The sequence below is a fragment of the Dendrobates tinctorius genome, unplaced genomic scaffold (assembly GCF_039654945.1).
Source record: "Dendrobates tinctorius isolate UK_male_01 unplaced genomic scaffold, ASM3965494v1 ptg000166l, whole genome shotgun sequence".
Lineage (NCBI taxonomy): Eukaryota > Metazoa > Chordata > Amphibia > Anura > Dendrobatidae > Dendrobates > Dendrobates tinctorius.
This window is the reverse complement of record NW_027361833.1, coordinates 4,748,722-4,768,717: the sequence shown is the minus strand read 5'-3', so window position 1 is coordinate 4,768,717 and position 19,996 is coordinate 4,748,722. Positions and strand designations below refer to the sequence as shown.

At 42.9% G+C, this 19,996-nt stretch overlaps 1 long non-coding RNA gene across 8 annotated transcripts in view; it reads left to right on the top strand.

Annotated features, from left to right (window-relative positions):
- The window catches only part of LOC141053640 (uncharacterized), a 59,636-nt gene that overhangs the window by 14,029 nt on the left and 25,611 nt on the right, over positions 1-19,996 (top strand). For 5 of the 8 annotated variants that reach the window (XR_012221245.1, XR_012221238.1, XR_012221243.1 and 2 more), the window contains 3 exons: positions 13,243-13,311; positions 18,543-18,692; positions 19,266-19,373. This is a non-coding gene — a long non-coding RNA (uncharacterized lncRNA). Of the gene's footprint in view, positions 1-13,242; positions 13,312-18,542; positions 18,693-19,232; positions 19,374-19,996 lie in introns of all 8 variants that reach the window. The other 3 variants (XR_012221244.1, XR_012221239.1, XR_012221242.1) reach the window with 3 other exon arrangements.

Here is a 19,996-nt window from a genome sequence, read left to right as displayed (position 1 = left end):
GTGCATATGCACAAATATGCCATGTGGCAACATACAAACATTTTTTTTTTGCTTTTTGAAGTCTCTCCTGCATCCGTATATATTGAGAGACCTGTCAATCTAGGAAAGTGGGTTAGCAGAAGCCACTAGACATTTGCCTGTCCTACTTATCCATGCAGCTTGGTTCCTGGTTGCCTTTCAAATATGTTTTTCTCTGATGCACCACTGTGTTTCAGAGTCAAACAAGCATGACTGAAATCATGCATCTACTGCCTGATCCATGGTGCTACATCGGGCAAACATATGATTGGTGCAAACTATGCAATAGCACATGGGCACTAGAGGTAAGGGGACTCATCTCCACCTCCAAATCAGGTGGAACAGTTCATTATGTTGAGCTATTGGACTGAAAAGGGCCCATAAATTGTTCTTGCACAAAAGCCCTCTTCTGTCTGTATCTGCTCTTGTATCAGCTGTCAGGTTCCCTTTAACTTTATTTGTTTAGGTTATATTTGATGTATAGTCAGTTTTTTATATGGAAAAAAATAGTTAATCTATCCAGCAATCTAGCATAAAGATAAAAATACAGTAAATTCACTTGATGCTGCAGAACACCACAGTGAAATTATTTGCAAATTAAAAGAATTAATGGTAGCATTCAAGTATCTCAGTTGCATTGCTTATGGAATAGAAGGTGATAGAATGGAATAGAAGTCACGGCCGAAAGTGTTGGCACCCTTGAAGTTGTTCCAGAAAATTAAGTATTTCTCCTAGAAAAACAGAGGGAAAAAAGGCAAATTGGTCATCAATTCATACACAAACCACAAAAATGGGCCAGACAAAATTGTTGGCGGCACACTCAAGTTAATATTTGGTTGTACACCCTTTGGAATAGATAACTGCAATCAATCATTTCTTATACCCATCAGCAAGCTTCTTACTCCTCTCAACTGGAATTTTAAACCACTCTTCTTTTGCAAAATGCTCCAAGTCCCTCATATTTTAAGGTTGCCTTCTCCCAACAGCAGTTTGAAGACTTTTACACAGGTGTTTAATGGGATTTGGATCCGGACTCACTGCTGGCCACTACAGAACTTTCCAGCTTTCCAACTTTCCATCCATTTCAGGGTGCTTATTGAAGTATGTTTGGATATTTGGGGGTCATTGTCCTGATGTAAGATCCATGACCTAGGACACAAACTCAGCTTTCTGACACTGGGCACTACATTGCCACCCAAGATCCATTGGTAATCTTCAGATTTCATGATGCCTTGCACACAGTCAAGACACCAAGTGCCAGAGGCAGCAAAGCAACCACAAACTATCTTTGAGCTTTCACCATATTTGACTGTAGGTACTGTGTTCTTTTTTTGTAGCTCTCATTCCATTTTTGGTAAACAGTAGAATGATGCACTTTACCAAAAAGCTCTACCTTGGTCTCATCTGTCCACAAGACACTTTCAGAAAAGGATTTTGGCTTACTCACATACATTTTGGCAAACTGCAGTTTAGGTTTTTTCTGCCTCTATGTCAGCAATAGGTTTCTCCTGGGTCTCCTGCATTTCATTTCATTCAAATGTCGATGGATTGTCTGAGCTGACACTGATGCACCCTGAGCCTGCAGGACAATTTGAACATCTTTGGAACTTGTTTGAGGTTGCATATCCACCATCCAGACTATCCTGTGTTGCAACCTTTTATCAATTTTTCTTTGCTGTTCACGTCCAGGGTGATTAGCTACAGTGCCATCAGTTGTAAACTTCATGATTATGTTGCTCACCAATGACAAATCAACATTGGGATCTCTGGAGATGTACTTGTAACCTTGAGATTGTTGATATTTTTCAACAGTTTTGGTTCTCAAGTCCTCGGACAGTTCTCCTCTTTCTGATCTCCATGCTTAGTGTGGCACAACATGGACACATAGTGTAAAGATTGAGCCAATTTACTCCCTTTTAATCTGGTTTCAGGTGTGATTTTTCATGTTTCTCACACCTGCTGCTTGCCGCAGTAGAGTTTGAATGAGCATCTGAAACAAAGTTGTTTACCCACAATTTTGGAAAGGTACCATTAATTTTGTCTGGCCCATTTTTGAGGTTTTGTGTATCTGGTTTCAGGTGTGATTTTCATATTGCCCTCATCTGTTACTTGCCACAGGTAAGTTTGAACAAGCATCACATACTTGAAATAGCGTTTTACCCACAGTCGGTGTCAACAATTTTGTTGGCCCATTTTTGGGGTTTTGTGTGAAATGATGTCCAATTTGCCTTTTTTTCCTCTGTGTTTTTATGTTGTTCCAATATACACAAAGACACAAAGGAAACAAACGTGTATAAAAAAACATGCATAATTGCAATCATTTTCTGGGAGAAATACTTAATTTTCTAAAACAATTTCAAGGGTGCCACTTTTGGCCATGATTGTATATGATATTTAAGATTACTTCACTTTTCACCAATGTAAATGCATAAGAATTATGGCAAATATCTTTAAACCAGCATTGAAATAATCTGAAATTGTAGCATTTCTCCAGAAAAGTACTGCAAACAATCTATCGTTTGAATAAAAGGGAACCTGACATAAAAAAACATAAAAAATCCGGTACATATCTGCATTCATATTGCTAATTTTGCAGGTAAATGCAGTTCCAAACACATTCAGTAGTTTAAGGTCATGTTTGGATGCAGAAGGAAGACTTTGAAGCAATATTGAGGCCTCCTCTAGACTCCATCAAATAATAAGATGCATGTGTAAAGCAAGCTAAAAGTCCGGTGTCAGTGTTTCATATGGGATTGAGTTCAAAGAAATAGCATTCAATGATTGCGCAAAACATTCACTAAGGCCGGTTTCACACGTCCATATTTTTCCGGTACCGGAAAACACGGTGTACCGCACCAATACCACACAGACTGCCACCGGGGAAGTAGCACTACAGTGAGTGCTGTTCCCTGCATGTGGTGCTGAATGCGGCTGTCATTCTCCGTGCTCTGCCAGCAACAGTGCAAGCAGGGAAGAATGAATGAAAAAAAATGACGTGGGGTTCCCCTTATATTTTTAACCAACTCGGCAAAACTAACAGGTGCAGACTGCTATTCACAGGCTGGTAAGGGACCATGAATATAGGCCCCCCTGCCTAAAAACAGCAGCCCGTAGCTGCCCAGAAAAGGCGCATCTATTAGATGCACCTATTCTGGAGCTTTGTCGGGTTCTTCCCACTTGCCCTGTAGCGGTGGCAAGTGGCGTCATAAGGGGTTAATGTCACCTTTCTATTGTAAGGTGACATTAAGCCCAGATTAGTAATGCAGGGGAACATCACTTACAGTAGCGCTTCTTCCCCGGCAGCCGTCCGTGCTCACGGAGGACAGTGTACACTGTTCTCCGTGTGCATGTGTGATGCACGTGTTGCGGTCCGTGTGTCCGGATCAAAAGGGACATGTCTGCTTGTTTTGCATACGGACAGTGTACCCATGAAAACATGCTGACATCTGCATAGACCCATTCATTTGCAGTTGCAAGTGTGACCCCAGCCTAACTTGCATTATTTCTTATGTCTTTTTTGGCAAGGGTTTGTTAATTGGGGTTGAAAAAATTGTTAAAATAAATGATAGTGTTTTACAAAATGTGTAGTAAAATGAAAAATGGCAATGGCAAAAGACAGGTTGGGGTAAAAGAAAAAAAAACTATAGTTAAGTATGTCGAAGCCGATAGCATCAGCAGAACTACCAAGACCGCTAGCCATCCTGGCAGTAGTACTACCAAACGCAGAACACATTTGGCCTACTTTGTCTATGGGAAACAAACTAATGGGGTTGAAATGGAGGGTGTTATGGACTCTATGACATCTCACTTGTCTCAAGCACAGCAAAATAATGTTACCTCTGACAGTGACACTGTCAGTTTGAGTCAGTGTTCTGCAAAAAAGAGTCTGTCTGTTCACATATATTTAAAGGGCATTCATTTAAAAATAAACATGAAAAGCCTGTCAGTGCATTGTGTTATTAAAAGGGCTGTTTGTTCCTACTGGGTTACTATACGAATCCATATCTGTGGGGAGCTCATTTTGAAATTACTAAGGATGTGTTTTTGCTAAAGAGTTTGAAAGGGGTTGGATATAATCCTAGGAAACCTCAGGTGTTATACACATCTTTTAGGCTACTTTCACACATCAGGTTTTTTCAGACAGGCAGGATTCGGCTATTTTTAGAAAAAACGCTGCTGGACCCGGTTTTCTCTCATTGAATTGTATTAGCACCGGATCGCGCCGCATGGCCTTCCGTTTCTTCCGGTTTTCGCCGGATCCAGCTAAAACTTTGATTCCGGCGTCTGGAAAAAACGTCTCAAGTAACATTTTTTGTCTGTGAGGAAAACCGGACAGCGACAGATCCGGCGCTTCCGGCTTTTTGCTACAATGCAAGCCTACGGGCGCTCCAATGTGCCGGATCTGGAAAAAGACAGATCCGGCCACCGGATCCAGTTTTTTAAGTCTGAGCATGCTCAGATCCAATTGGCCAGCCCCCAGGAAACAGATATAAACAATGCCAGTGAGGCTAGAGGGATACAGCGTAAAAACGGATCTGTATCATCAGTTTTCCACAATTTACGCCGGATCCGGTTTTTCTAAAAATAGCCGGATCCTACCTGTGGGAAAAACCTGATGTGTGAAAGTAGCCTTAAGGGCAAGAGGCTTAAAAGTCTCTTGCATCAATATCTGGCACTGCAGCCGGCACTTGGGACCGGAGTGTGCAACTGCATGTATTTCTATGTAGCTGAGCGCTCTGCTCCCAAGTGCTGGCGGCAGTGCTGGATATTGATGCGCGAGTTTCTCGCATTGCAGTTTCAAGTGTGGCACCGACCTTAGGCCGGGGTCACACTAACCGACGCAAAATATGGTCCGTAGTTTACATGCGTAATACGGATGAATGACCCCTAAATAGTGCTCCATATGTCATCCGTAAGCAAGGTGTGATTGCGTATTTTGCGCATGCCTGCATCCGTATGTAATCCGTATGGCATCCGTATGCAATCCGTATGGCGAGATTTTCTCACAGCCTTGCAAAATGGACATTTAACGGTTTTGAGGCCTGCTAACTATTTAAATCATTAGCTTGCACCCTATTTATTGCCTCAGGAACAGGTGGCTGCCTCCATTCTGTCCATTTGTGACCTTGCCTTCACTAGGTGTGTTGCTGTTGTATGTGCAACATGGCAAACAGTCTGAGTTTCAACACAACTAAGCAGGTTCTCTTCAACTGGCTTTTGTCATGCCGCTTTGGCCAACCATACCCAGTGATAGTGGATCCGCGGAGGAGACGCATGTGGGTCCATCCACTTTTGAGGCAACAACTCACAAGAGGTCATTTTCACCGCCTCTATTCTTCTATGTGGGAGCATCCTGTAAAATTCTACCAATACTGTCGCATGAGCCTTGCAACATTTGATCGACTCTTGGAGACAGTGCGCCCTGGGATAACCTTTCAGGGCACAAGGATGCGCAAAGCTATATCTGCAGAGGAGCGACTTCTTCTCACAATACGGTATGTACTACACAAACACATTCTCTATGTTCATAATGTGTTGGCCAAAGTTTGTATTTTTGGCTTATTGGACTAAGTTTAATGCTCTCATCTTAGTCCACATATGTTTCAACTTATGGACCAGAATGTTATGTGTAATATGTACTGAATATCACTTAGTAAGTGTGCAACCAAATATGTGTGTGTTAGTCGCTCTGAAGTCCTAACAAGTTTGGTATGTATGTACCTGCTTTTTTAGGAATTTGTGCATTCTAAAATCTTCCTTTTCTGTTGTTCTTCAGCTTCCTGTCCACTGGCCTGTCTTATGCCGCCCTCCACCATGACTTTCTCATTGGAAGATCTACCATTTCTGGCATAGTCAGGTCAACATGTATTGAAATCTGGACAAGACTACATCAAGTCGTCATGCCCGAGCTCAGGATGGAAGACTGGTTGAGGATATTAAGGGACTTTGAGGAGGAATGCCAGTTTCCAAATTGTATTGGGGCCCTTGATAGCAAACATATCCGGGTGCGTAAGCCGCCGAACTCTGGCTCCCAATTCTTCAATTATAAACAATACTTTTCTGTTGTATTGTTGGCTCTGGCCAACCCTCAATACAAGTTTATAATTGTTGAATTGTTGACTCTCGAGTCTTCAATACTTCCATTATGGCTTGGCGGCTACGCACCAGTTGGATCTACCACCACCACGCCATCTACCAGGCTCCACTCAAGAATCAGTCCCTTATATCCTTGTGGCAGATGAGGCGTTTCAGTTAACACGCAATGTCATGAGGCCATATCCCCGGCGCAACCTTGACCACAGGCGCAGAATTTTTATCTTGCGCCTATCACGTGCTCGGCGACTGGTGGAGTGTTCCTTTGGCATTCTTTGTGCCAAATGGCGGGTACTCCAGTCTGCCATTCAGTTGAGTGAACAAAATGTTAATGAAGAAGTTAAAGCCTGTGTGGTTCTTCATAACTTCACCAGGATGCATGATTGTTCCTCCTCTGCTGGTGTTGTGCGTAGGCCGGACAGTGTGCGTAGGGTGAGACCACCTATCAACCCTCAACGTAGACTGCTCTCTGGGCTCAAAGTGCATGATATTTTCACTAATTACTTTATGTCACCTGAGGGGGAAACTTCTTGGCAAGAGCATGCTGTATCTATGTTATAATTTTTGGCTTTATGTGTGTTTAAATATATATATTTCTACCCATTCTGATTCTATGACTGTTTAATTGCATTGGTAAGTGTATGTTAGTATGCTGACACGGGAATTGAGAATTGAGACAGAAACGTAAACTGTTGTAGACAAATTTTTACTTTTGCCCTTTTTTTTTATTTTTTTAAAGGCAAACATATTATTGCCATATGATAACTGGGGCAATGGGCCAAATTGGGCTTTTTGCAGATGTGAACATTTTAGAAAAATACAATTTTCACACATATCCAAAAAAACAGAATGCAAGAACAAAATTGCTACATTAGACATTTTGAATCCAAAGGAAAAAAGAGGTGGTCTCCATCATCAAAATTATATAAAAAAGATAAAACTCACACTTATTAGGAAGGTTTTCAAATCATATTAATAAGGCCTGTTTCACACTTCCGTTTTTTCAAATCCGTCAAAATCCGTTGGTTTCCGTAAAAAAACGGATCCGCCATTTTTTTGCAGGATCCGTTTTTTTGTCCCATAGACTTCCATTAGTGGTTACCGCGGATCCGTCAAAAAAACGGATCCGTTTTTTTAAAAACGGATCCGTTTGCATCAGTTTCCGTCAAAAAAACGGAAACGGATCCGTTTGGCGGACACAAAAACGGAAGTGTGAAACAGGCCTAAGCCACCATGACAGACAAGGCTACTTACGCGTTTCTGACACATATTACATGTCTGTAAAAAAGACAATATTTCACCGCGCTATACTGGGAAAATCAAAGGATCAAAATAGACTACTCACTTGATAATGCATAAAAAAGGCGTGCTGCCCTTATTCAATTAGTCACTTTTTTTGGCAGCTAACTATATTCCCAAATCAAGGCGAACAGACTCAAGAACATCACGCTCTCTCTATGTATTATCAAGTGAGTAGTCTATTTTGATCCTTTGACTTTCCCAGTATAGCGCGGTGAAATATTGTCTTTTTTACAGACATGTAATATGTGTCAGAAACGCGAAAGGTAGCCTTGCCTGTTATGGTGGCTTATTAATATGATTTGAAAACCTTCCTAATAAATGTGAGTTTTATCTTTTTTATATAATTTTGATGTTGGAGACCACCTCTTTTTTCCTTTGGATTGGGATTTAGAGCACCAGTTGAACCACACTGGACATCTCCTGGCATCAGACCGCTTATGGACACTGATGTACGGTATGCGTAAAGAATTTGCATGTTTTTATGCTCTTATAAATTGTGGAAAGTTGGGTAAGGAGAAGGCGGAAGAGCAGCCTGTGGTTGCTGCTGGCTACTTGGCCCAACATCGCCCTGTGTGGGGGCAAACTGTTGCCCATGATGTGGGTAGTGTCCTTCCTCCTGGGATTGTTGGGGGTACTGGCCAGAGTAATAATTAAGAGGGGCATCTTGTTGGCTTGGGTAGGCCCGTGTCTCATACCCACCAATATAGCCATGTCGTCCCCAACCAGGTTGGGACCAGCCTCCAACACTGGGAGGGAAAAAGTGGCCATATTATTGGCGTTGGCTAGAGGCAGACATATGTTGCTGGTGTTGTAAAGGATGGGTAGGGGGAGGAAGGGGGTGAGGTGTAGGCCCACGTATTTGAGGATCCTCAGAGCCTGCTTGAGCAAGCATCTGTGTGGGTGGTCTCATGCGCATTAGATTTCGGGGGGAAAGCTGCCACCTCTCCAGATATTCAAACAGCTCATATGGGGTATTGGGGGTGTGCTTGCATCAAGCAGGATCTGAAAACATCCTCGAATACGGAGCCTCACCTCACAGGAAAGGGCACGTAGATAAAGGGCCAGGCTACATGAGTATGCCTCCTCCCCATCATCTGTATTCACTCTAGCCAGATAGTTGAGGACCCCTGTGTCCACATTGGTCCGGGTATCTTGGGCAGGGGTCTGGCGCCTTCTTCGTCCTCGCCGGGATGTTACAGCAGGCTGTGGGGAGCCCCGGATCTGGGCAGTTGGGCTGCTGCTCATGTTGCCCTGCTCCTCCAGTATGGCTGATGGTGCAGCAGCAGACGGTCCTGGTGGTGGGGTTTGTGGCGCAGGCAATGGGTTCTCCTGAGAGGATTCTTCACCCATGCTTCTTGTAGGGGGAGAAGATGGGCCAGCCACCTCATCCCCTACAGGATCAATGATGGGCTCTGTATCTGAGCCCATTCCTCTATCCGTAAGGTTGGACTGAGTTCTGTTATGAAATAGAACAGAGCCAAAAATACATTAATATTTTTGGCCCTGTAAAGTATCGGTGTAATGTGGTGTGAGGTATCTACTTACGGTCTCAGATCCAGAATAGGGGCGAGGAAGGAGAGGCGGTCATAATAGATGTATTTTTGCTTGCTGTAGCCCGCATCACCACTCCTAGACCGCTGCTGACGTTCCCGCCTGTACTGATCGCGGATGCTGCGCCAGCGTCTCATCACATCTTCCACTGCAATGTGACAGGAAATATTCTCAATTTAACATATTTGATCGGTCAAATTTGCTACCAGTAGTCTTGGCATGTGGCCTTCTGGGGTGTGCTTTCTACCCAGGGTGGCATATCTAATTGGGGCATCCAGGCCAGATACACAGGGTCAGAATAGTTCATGTATCAAGTAACTACACTTAATAACTTAGTTAGCTAAGAGGATGAGGAGCTTGTGGCCTGGGCCAAATTATGGCAGTGTCAAACCATGTGTCACATCAAAATCTACCTGCCTCATGAGGAAAAAAGTACAAGCACAGGAAGGGGGGGGCTGATTCTATATGCATTTTTTGATGTGAGGTAATTTTAATAATTTTTTGGCTTGTACTTATTCAGTTTCTGCTGCTCCTCACGTGGCCGATCACCAAAATCATGGAACATCTGGTGACATATGCGCCTCCATGACGCCTCCTTTCTTGCCCGCTTCGCATAATGGGCATCACGTTGGATTTGTAGAAATTTCATGTCCATTGTGCTTTTTTTACGCAACTGTGTTAACTGACCTGCTGTTCAAGTTTTAAATCAGCACAATGTCAATTTCATTTGTGGGTAAAATGAGTTTTATATGTAGACTTTCCTCATAGACTTGCATTAGATGCGGAAAATCCACAGATAAAATACACAATACAACACATGCAATATGCACATGACGGTATCAATAAAGTTTCAAGAGTCAAAAACTGCTGTGTCAAAAACGTGATAAAATGCATGTAACAAAAATCCTTTGCTCTAAAACACACTGAAAAAAATACAAGTACAGAAAATTTGCAAGATCAAAAACTCAGTAAATACTCATTATGGAAACATAGCTTCAGGCTATGTTCACATGCACAATTGTTGCTGTGCATTTTATTTTTTTGCAGCCAAGACCTGCTCTCTTTGTAGTAAAAATGCTGTGATTGAAATGCCCCTTTTTCTGTTTTGTATTTTTTGCTGTTTTTTTCCAGGTGTTTTTGATACTTTTTTGCAGTGGTTTTAGGTGCAGATTACATATGTGCTTTGTCTATAGTACAGGTTTAGCAAAGTTAGTTTTATTCACCATAAATGCTTAAAAAATGCAGTGAAAAACGCTGTAAGGCCGACGCAAAATACGGTCCGTATTTTACATGCGTAATATGACAGGTTTTCAAACACAAACGAAAGAATAGATATAGACACATAGAATGAATATATATATGCATATATACATATATATATGCCTGGAGATGAACTAATTACCGTGGGAAAGTTTCTGACTTTTTTCCCATGCTCATTAGTTCACCTCAGGTCAGCCAGGGGACTCCCTGCAGCTTCAGTGACGTCAGCGGGAGTCCCCAGCTGACCTGAGAATGAACTAATGAGCATGGGAAAAAAGTCAGAAACTTTCCCATGGTAATTAGTTCATCTCCAGGCAGCCATTGAGGCTGCGCAGAGCTGAATTAATTCATTCTGAAGTACTGTAGTTTACAGTGGGGCTGGTTGCATTAGCACCGGTCCTCATTGTAAACTATTTAACCCCTTCTGATGGATTGCAGCGTCGGACAGGACTGAACGGCAGAGAGGTAAGGATATTGTTGATTTTTTATGTTATTTTTTTTGCAGGTCATGGTTTTTTTGGGATTACCAGAGTAATAAAAATTTGTCAAAAACCTGGTGTCTTAATTTCATTAAAAGACTTTTTAATTAATGTCTGTGTGTGGTTTTTAACCCTTTCATTGTATAGGGTTAATAATGGATCGGTGTCTTATTGACACCTCTCCATTATTAATCGGCCTAATGTCACCTTACAATCGAATGGTGACATTAACCCTTTGTTATATTAACCCATTAGCCACCGCTACAGGGCAATGGGAATAGAGAGGATAAGTGCCACAAATGGTACATCTTATAGATGCGCCATTTCTGGGGTGTCTGGCGGCAGATTTTTGTAGCCGGGGGAGGGGGGGCAAAAACAATGGTCCCTCTCATGGCTATTAAAATCTGCCCTCACTCACCTGCTTTACCTCTCTGGTTAACAAATTACCGCGGGAGCCCACGCAATTTTTTACAATGAATTAACCCCTTAAATTAACACCTACACCTCCCAAATTTTACACATCAACCCTCATCTAATTACTAGTGAAAGACATATAAAAAAAAATACATGAAATGAAATGGTTTACTGTATGTAAACCATGTGTCATTTCAAGCCGGGTTGGGGAATGATTTTACAGAAGCCGGCAATTGAATTAGCGGATATTCTGCTATGAAGAACTCTAGGAAACATAAATATATATATATGTGTGTCTCAATGACATGTGTATATATATGTATTCTATGTGTATATCTATTCTTTTGTTTCTTTATTAAACCTGTCAGTGTGATTTTACTGTATAGCGCACTGAATTGCCGGCTTTTCTAAAGGACACCGGGTGCGTATTTCTCGCAAGTCACACATCTGGTCCTTGTGTTATGCGTTGTTTTTGCGCACCCATAGAGTTGCATTGGTGTGCTACGGGCGTAGTATGCTGACAATCGCAGCATGCTGCGATTGGCACAGACCGTAGAATACGGCTGAGAAATATATGGCTGATGGGAGCTACCCCATAGAGAATCATTTGTCCGTGTGCAATGCGTGGTTTTTATGCCTCTCACTTGTCCCTATTTCACTCTAGTGTGATCCCGGCCTAACAGTTTTTTGCTTCATCTTTTCACTTTCTCATTGCTGTCTATGGTTGAAAAAATGCTGCAAAAATGATGAAAGCATTGACATGTTTTAGATTTAAAAAAATTCTGCAATTTTCATTTTAGTCACAAAAAAACAAGCATGTGCATGAGATTTCGGAAATCTCATAGCTTTCGCTGGTACTGTAAAAAGCAGTTTTTCATTTGCAAAACAAAGTAAAGCAGCAAAAACGCAATGTGTGAACATACTGTAGCTTTAAAGTGATGATTTTGCTGTGTTTTTTATTTCTGTGACAATGCCGAGTTTTACAGTACCAAAAGAGTGAGTGAGACTTGAATTCAGCAGAGGAGATTACTCGCTACATAGGAGAAAAACAAAGCTCCAACTACCGTAACGACATATTCAAAAAAATAATCAGCAAATAGTTATCTACCTATAGAAATTAGGGATATTCAGGGCTGCCACTAGGAATTTTGGGGCCCCATACTGGTAAAATTTTCGGGGCCCCCTTGAAACTCTGTAGGGGAGTGAATTGAAACGTCCCCTTTCATGCCACCTCCCCTTTAAGGAGTTCTAGTATAAATATATTGTAAATGGTGTACAGATATAATTATGCTCCGGTACTGCTACACTATTGTGTATTACCTCCATTCTCATTGGTACTGCCACATTATATGTGTTACCATGTTGTACATATTGTAATATATTGTGTTGTGTTATGTTCTACATATAAATTCATAGATTAGGGTAAGCTGGTGCATCCTTCGGGTTCAATAGTGGAGGGCACTATTAGTATAGAGTTTCTAGATATGGGTAAGTGTAGTTCTGTAGTTGGCCACTAGATGGGGGTACACTTATGGGTCTTGTTAGGTATAGCTATAGGAAGTTCACATATGGTTTACTGTAGGAGGAGCTGTTATGGGTTAAGCAAGTGTAGCAGATAGGAACAGTTCAGAAGGGCGAGCACGCCCAAAGTGCCCAGAAGAGCTCTACGCCCATGACGCCATAGCAGCTACACAACGTTATGAAGAAGAAAAGCATGGGCATAGTCAGAAGGGTGCTGGATAAGACCGGAGCACCCGGGAGATTGCAGTTTATGACAGCAGCAGGAACAGGAAGGAATATGTGGTCCAAAAGTCATGCAGGGTGCAGAGTATTCACCATGTGGCTGATCTTAAATAGGGCTGAAGCTTGCAAATCCAGGGTGAAATGGATGAAGGGATCCCCTATGTTCTGAGGTCCTATAGGAGTGATGCTGCGGTACCACCAACGGCGCTACTGCTCCATAATGTGCGTGAGGACAAAGAAAGCAGGAAAGGGAAAGTGCAGGAGGAATTCTGTGTGGACTGTAATCTAACTGATGTGCCCGGGACTGTTGAAGAGAAAAATAAAATTGTTTGGTTGGTATCTGAACCGGTATCTGTGTCTATTCTTTCTACCTTGTGCACAGAAGCTGAGTGAGCAGGAGCTGTGTAGCACCGCAGTGAAATTCCTGATGGTGTACCAGAACCCCGAACAGGTACGTCGGTAGAAGCTGACAATTTTTCTGTGGTAAGAGGCCAAGACACCAAGTCCCTGGTGTCCTCTGCCATGACTACCGTCCTGGCCCCTTCTTACAACTCCACCCAGGCTCCACTCTAGCCCCACCTCCACCCCACAAACCTTCCACAGTCCCACCACTTCTCTTGGAAAACTCCACTTCTGCACTATGTCCTCACCTATCACACATTAACAGTTCCCATAACCAGATCACACACATAGCAGCTTTTGTTTTGGCAAAAAGATTTTTTATTTGTCAGCACGACAAGGTAGACTCTTTTGTCTGGGCCCTACTTTACTGTAACTTATTAAGCATTTGTTAAAATATCCAATACAATTTTAAGTATATTTTTATTTATTTTTCAATTTTTAAAATGACCAATAATATCACATACAAGGGAAAAATACCACCACACCATGATCAGACCATATATTACCACCATATAGTGACCGAATAATACCACATAAAAGCAACAAATACCAGAACACCATGACCAGATTACATATTACCACCTCATGGTTACCAATAATACCACATACAAGGAACAAATACCATTGCATCATAACCAGACTACATATTACAACCACATAATGACCGAATAATACCATATACAAGGATCAAATACCATCACACCATTACCAGATCACATATTACCACCACATAGTGACCAATAATACCACATACAAGGAACAAATACCACCATGCCATGACCAGACCACATATTACCACCACATAGTGACTGAATAATAGCACATACATGGAAGAAATACCACCACACCATGACCAGAACACAAATACCACCACATAGTGACTGAATACCACAATACTGATCATTAATAAAAGAAACACAATACTAATGCCATTATTCACAGGAGATCTGTACTTCGTATACAGTGTCCGTGTACAGGTAATACAGTGATCACTAGTGACATTATACACAGGAGCTCTGTATACAGCATATAATGTATAGTGTCAGTGTACAGGTAATACAGTGATCACCAGTGACATTACACACACGAACGCTGTATATAGTATACAGGTAATTCAGTGTTCACCATTGACATTATACACAGGAGCTCTGTATACAGTGTAAGTGATCACTAGTGACATTATACACAAGAGCTCTGTATATAGTGTAAGTATACAGGTAATTCAGTGATCACTAGTAACATTATACACAGGAGCTCTGTATACAGCATATAGTGTATAGTGTCAATGCACAGGTAATACAGGGATCACCAGTGACTTTATACACATGAATGCTGTATCTAGTGTACAGGTAACACAGTGATCACTGGTGACATTATACGCTGGAGCTCTGTATATAGTATACAGTATATAGTGAAAGTGTACAGGTAACACACTGACTCCGCGGTGACATCTCTAGTTCAAGTCCTTCATCTTTGCTTTTCTTCTTAATCCAGTACAGACTGCCATCCCTTCTTCCAGCCAGGACTCGTCTCTGCAGAAAATAAGACAGTTATACAGAGCACATTCCCCAATTTTTGCCCCAACCTCTTTACTACACCGGATGAAGAAAAAAAGTGACCGTGTCGCTCTGCAAAGTAACAGGACTTCTCCTTCCCCACACTGAAAACAGTATCCTCAAAATAATATCCTTTAATTAGCCCCAATATCCCACATTCTGGACCCCATGTGTACTCTCATTTTGGACTCCACGTGTCCACCCATTCTGCCTCATGTCTCTCCATACTGCCTCCATGTCTCTCTATATTTCCCCCATAGTCATCCATAATGGTATAACGCAGCCCCATAGTGGTATAATGCTGCCCCATAGTAGTATAATGCAGACCCACAGCGGTGTAATGCAGCCCCATAGCAGTATAATGCACCCCATAGCAGTATAATGCAGCCCCATAGCGGTATAATGCATCCTCATATCGGTATAATGCAGCCCATAGTAGTATAGTGCACCCCCTTAATGGTATAATGCACCCTCATAGTAGTATAATGCACCCTCATAGTAGTATAATGCACTTCCATAGTATAATGCAGCCCCATAGTAGTATAATGCACCCCCTTAATGGTATAATGCACCCTCATAGCAGTTTAATGCACCCCATAGTATAATACAGCTCTATAGTAATATAATGCAGTCCCATATTAGTATAATGCACCCCCATAGTATAATGCACCCCCATAGTGGTATAATGCAGCCCCATAATATAATGCGGCCCCATAGTAGTGTAATGCAGCCCCATAGTAGTATAATGCACCCCATAGTATAATGTAGCCCCATAATAGTATAATGAACCCCATAGTTTAATGCACCCCCATAGGGGCATAATGCAGCCCCATAGTGGTAAAATGCACCCCATAGGGGTATAATGCAGCCTCAGAGTATAATGCACTCCCATAGGGGTATAATGCAGCTCCCATAGTATAATGCAGCCACATGGGAGTATAATGCTCCCCCATAGGAGAATAGTGCACCCCCCCATAGGGGCATAATGCACCTCCAAAAGGGTATAATGCACTTCCATGGGGTATAATGCAGTCCCATAGTGTATAATGCACCTCTATAGGGGTATAATGCAGCCCCATAGTGTATAATATGTCCCATACTGCAGCTTTACAAAAAATAAAAATGTTTCTTCTTACCTGGCCGAGCTCCAGCGCTGTCCTCTACTCAATGCATCTGAGGAGCAGACCTTCGTTCCGGCGTATGGCAGTGACATCATACGCTGGCAACATGCTCACTGATGTCAGCTTCCGGCCTGTGATTGGCTGACGGCTATTAACTGTGGCTGTGAGGGAGGATCTCCCACATGGCAAAAAATTTTAACTACCCGTGCGTCTGAGGATGCACGGACAGTTACTGAGCCGGCAGAATCCTGCCGCTGGGGCCCGGTGAGCAGAGGACAGGGGGTCCGCTACGCCATCTTGTTAGAGAAGAAAAAAATGTCTTCCACCAAGATGGTGCCGCCCCCGCATGTGTAGTAGCAGCTCTCGGAGATCGTTGACAGCACAGCTGATATTGCGCATATGCCAAGGGCGCCATCTTGGTGGAGGACATTTTTTTCTTCTACAGCAAGATGGTGTGGCAGGCGCCATTTACAAAATTACTTTTTTTTCCTCACTCAAGTAAATCAGCAAAAGGGATTATTTGTGCAGCAACCCTGCGATTATGCTGCAGCACAGGTGCCACGGCCGGCACCTGCCTGCAGAAGTGTTTTTTTTTATTCAGGATGTGATGGAATTCATTATGCGGCAGTGAGGGATCAGTGACCTGTCAGCAGTCTGCATTATGAATACCTAATCAAAGCACCACATATCCCAGCCGCGCCTTAGGGCACGAGAATTTCATTAACACAAAACTGAAAATAAAGATTAAGGCCGGTTTCACACGTCAGTGTCTCCGATACGTGTAGTGACAGTTTTCTCATGTACTGGAGACACTGACACACGTAGACCCATTCAAATGAATGGGTTTATGCAGATGTCAACTTGTTTTCACAGACCGTTTGTCCGTGTGCAAAACACGGAGATATGTCCGTTTTAACACAGACACACGGCCCGCAACACATGCTGCACATGTGCACATGGAGAACTGTTCACACAGTCCTCCGTGCTCACGGTCGGCCGCCAGGAAGAAGCGGCTACAGTAATCGCTGTTCTCGGCGTCTGGTGCTGACCGCGGCTGTGATTCTTCTCTCCTGCTCTGCCGGCAGGAGAGAAGAATGAATGAAAACCCGACGTGGGGTCCCCCTCATTTTATGAACCAACCAGATGAAATTTACAGCTGGGGGCTGCAGCCCTCAGCTGTCAGCTTCAGCAAAGTTGGTTGTGTAGAATAGAGGGGTCCCCATGCTGTTTTTTTAATTATTTAAATAAATAATTTAAAAAAACGGCATGGGGTCCCCCCTATATTTGACAATCAACCTGACTAAAGCCAACAGCTGAGGGCTGATATTCTCAGGCTGGTAAGGGGCCATTGATCTTGGCCCCCCAGCCTAAAAACAGCAGCCCCCAGCTGTCCAGAAAAGGCGCATCTATTAGATGCACCTATTCTGGAGCTTTGCCCGGTTCTTCCCACTTGCCCTGTAGAGGTGGCAAGTGGGGTAATAAGGAGTTAATGCCACCTTTCTATTCTAAGGTGACATTAAGCCCGGATTAGTAATGGAGAGATGTAAATAAGACACCGATCTATTACTAATCCTACAGTAAATAAAGGGATAAATAAACAAACTCACACAATATGAATAAATTATTTTAATGAAAGAATACAACACACACTTTTTTAAATCTTTATTACACTGGTAATTCCATTGCAAAGCCATCGCTCTTCTGAAAAAAGGTGAACATAATAAAGCAACTATATACATTACCTGTCCGGCGCTCAGTCACGTCCCATGGCGTAAATCCATCTCAGGGGTTAATACGTTTACAGTTGGAGCGCTGCTAATACAGCCGCTCCTGACTGTAAATGACTGGGGAATGAATGGAGTAGCCGGCGCATGCTCAGTAACTAGCGGTGAGTCTGGCTCTGCTCCATTCATTCCCCTGTCATTTACAGTCGGGAGCGGCTGTATTAGCAGCGCTCCGACTTTTTGTCCCAGTGCTGCAGCTGCTAAAATCACAGACTTTGAATAACTATTGACTTTTCCATACCTAGCCATCTTTGGTCCATCATTACAGGGGGTTATACGACTAACTATACTGCGAAGTAAGAGAAAGGCAGGTAGTGCTTAAAAATATTAGATGAGGGGGGCTGGTAAAATGCAGCACACAAGCCATGTATTCCCCAAAATTAGTGTTATTCCTCATGTTCAGACGCAAAAGAACTTTTCCCTGAACAGCTGAAAGTGCATTTTCACAATAATGGCAAAATGCAAGCAGATTGGGATAAATGTAAACATATAGGATCATATACGGTACTGTGCTGTATTAACCGTTGTAATCTATCCTATCATCTATTACAGTAATGAATTTTTGCATTTTTAGAAACGTGACTTCCAGTATTTGTTTATGTCTGTGCTTTTGCATCTATTAAAATTGAAGTGATTTGCAAAATAATTAGGTTATTGAAACACCCTCTCTATAGCTTTTACTATAACTCTGTTACATGACCTCCGCCTGTGACCTTGACATTAGTAATTTGGTGCCTCATTTGTCTTTCCTGGCTTGACCTTGGCCTGATTTCTCATCTGTTTGAACTGTGGCTTTGCACTTTTTCTCTTTTCCTCCAGCTTCCCTAATTTTGTCTGGATCCATAGGGAATATTTGAGGCCTTTCGTGTATAATACTGAAGACTACTGATACTGAAGAATGGCGACGGAGAGTTGCATTTTCTACAACAAATGCACATCATGGGAAGACCAATCTTTCTATCATATTAGGTGAGTCATTTTAGGTGGAAATGAAGTATGTTGGTAGACTTTAGAAATAAAACAATTGGAAAGCAGGAAGCTGCTTAAATTAGGGTTCCAAGACACACAAAAAAAACAATTTTGCATTAAATAAAAAATGCCATAATAATGTGATAAAGTAAGTGCACTTGGCAGTTTCCAAACTCGGACGAGTCTCGCACGTCAATACCCGGCACTGCTGACGGCACTCGGGAGCGGAGCGTGCGGATGCGTAGAAATACATGGAGCAGCACACTTCGCTCCTGAGTGCCGGGGACAGTGCCAGGTGCCAGGTATTGACGTGTGAGACTCGTCCGAGTTTCTCGCAAGTGTGACCCTGGCCTTACACATATCACAACCAGCATGTATTACAGGGAGGTACACTCATCAGAGGAAGATTTGAAACATGGATAGGGTTGCAAAACTCATATCAGGAGGTATGAAAATGAATGAAGGACTGAAAGTTGCAATTTTACTAACTAAAAACATATGTAATAAGTAATGTAATAAGTAATGTTTCTTATGCTAAAGCTGTCTTTAGTTTTTATCCCCTTAATGATGAAGGCTTACATGGATGAAACTAGTCAGAAGCAAGTGAATGGTGCGAGCTTGCACCATTCCAGGAAGATGATGCACCACCCTTTCATCTGCCTCTAACATCGAAGAGTGTAGGTAAGCGCCATCTGTGGCTGTTAACCTGTTAAATGCCAAGGTCAGCCTAACAGAATCATTTACAGTGCATTACTGAGGGACTTGGCAGATGGGTTGTTGGGTCGCCCTCCCCGGGCTGTGGGGTACTCGGTACCGGGCCGGTGTCAGGGGAATGTGTCACAGCAGCGGTGACCCGGTCCGTGGCCCTGGGCGCCCAAGTCGATGGTGGTTTGTGATATAGTTTATGTGATAGTTCGTGACGCCACCTGTGGTGTTTGGCAAGCAAGATGTTAAGCCAACGCTGCGTGCAGATCCTCTAGGGCTGATTGTGTGTTGCAGCATAGATGGTGTAGTTCCCCACAGATGAAGCTGTAACCCCAGGGCAGTGTAATTGCAATAGATGAGGATAGGCGCAGGCGGTGTGAGGAATGCTGGTACCCAGATGTAGCGGTGCTGACGGTGTTAGCACACAAATGAATGGAAGACACCAGGGCTTGCAGTTCCAAAGCTTTACTCACAGTCCGTGGTACACACTGGTGCCTGCCTCCGTGCCGTGTCCTCCGGGATAGAGACCCAATCAACCTCCCGGGCAAGTCAGGATTCTCCTCTCCAACACTCCGCCAACATGTACCTTTCCTGAACGA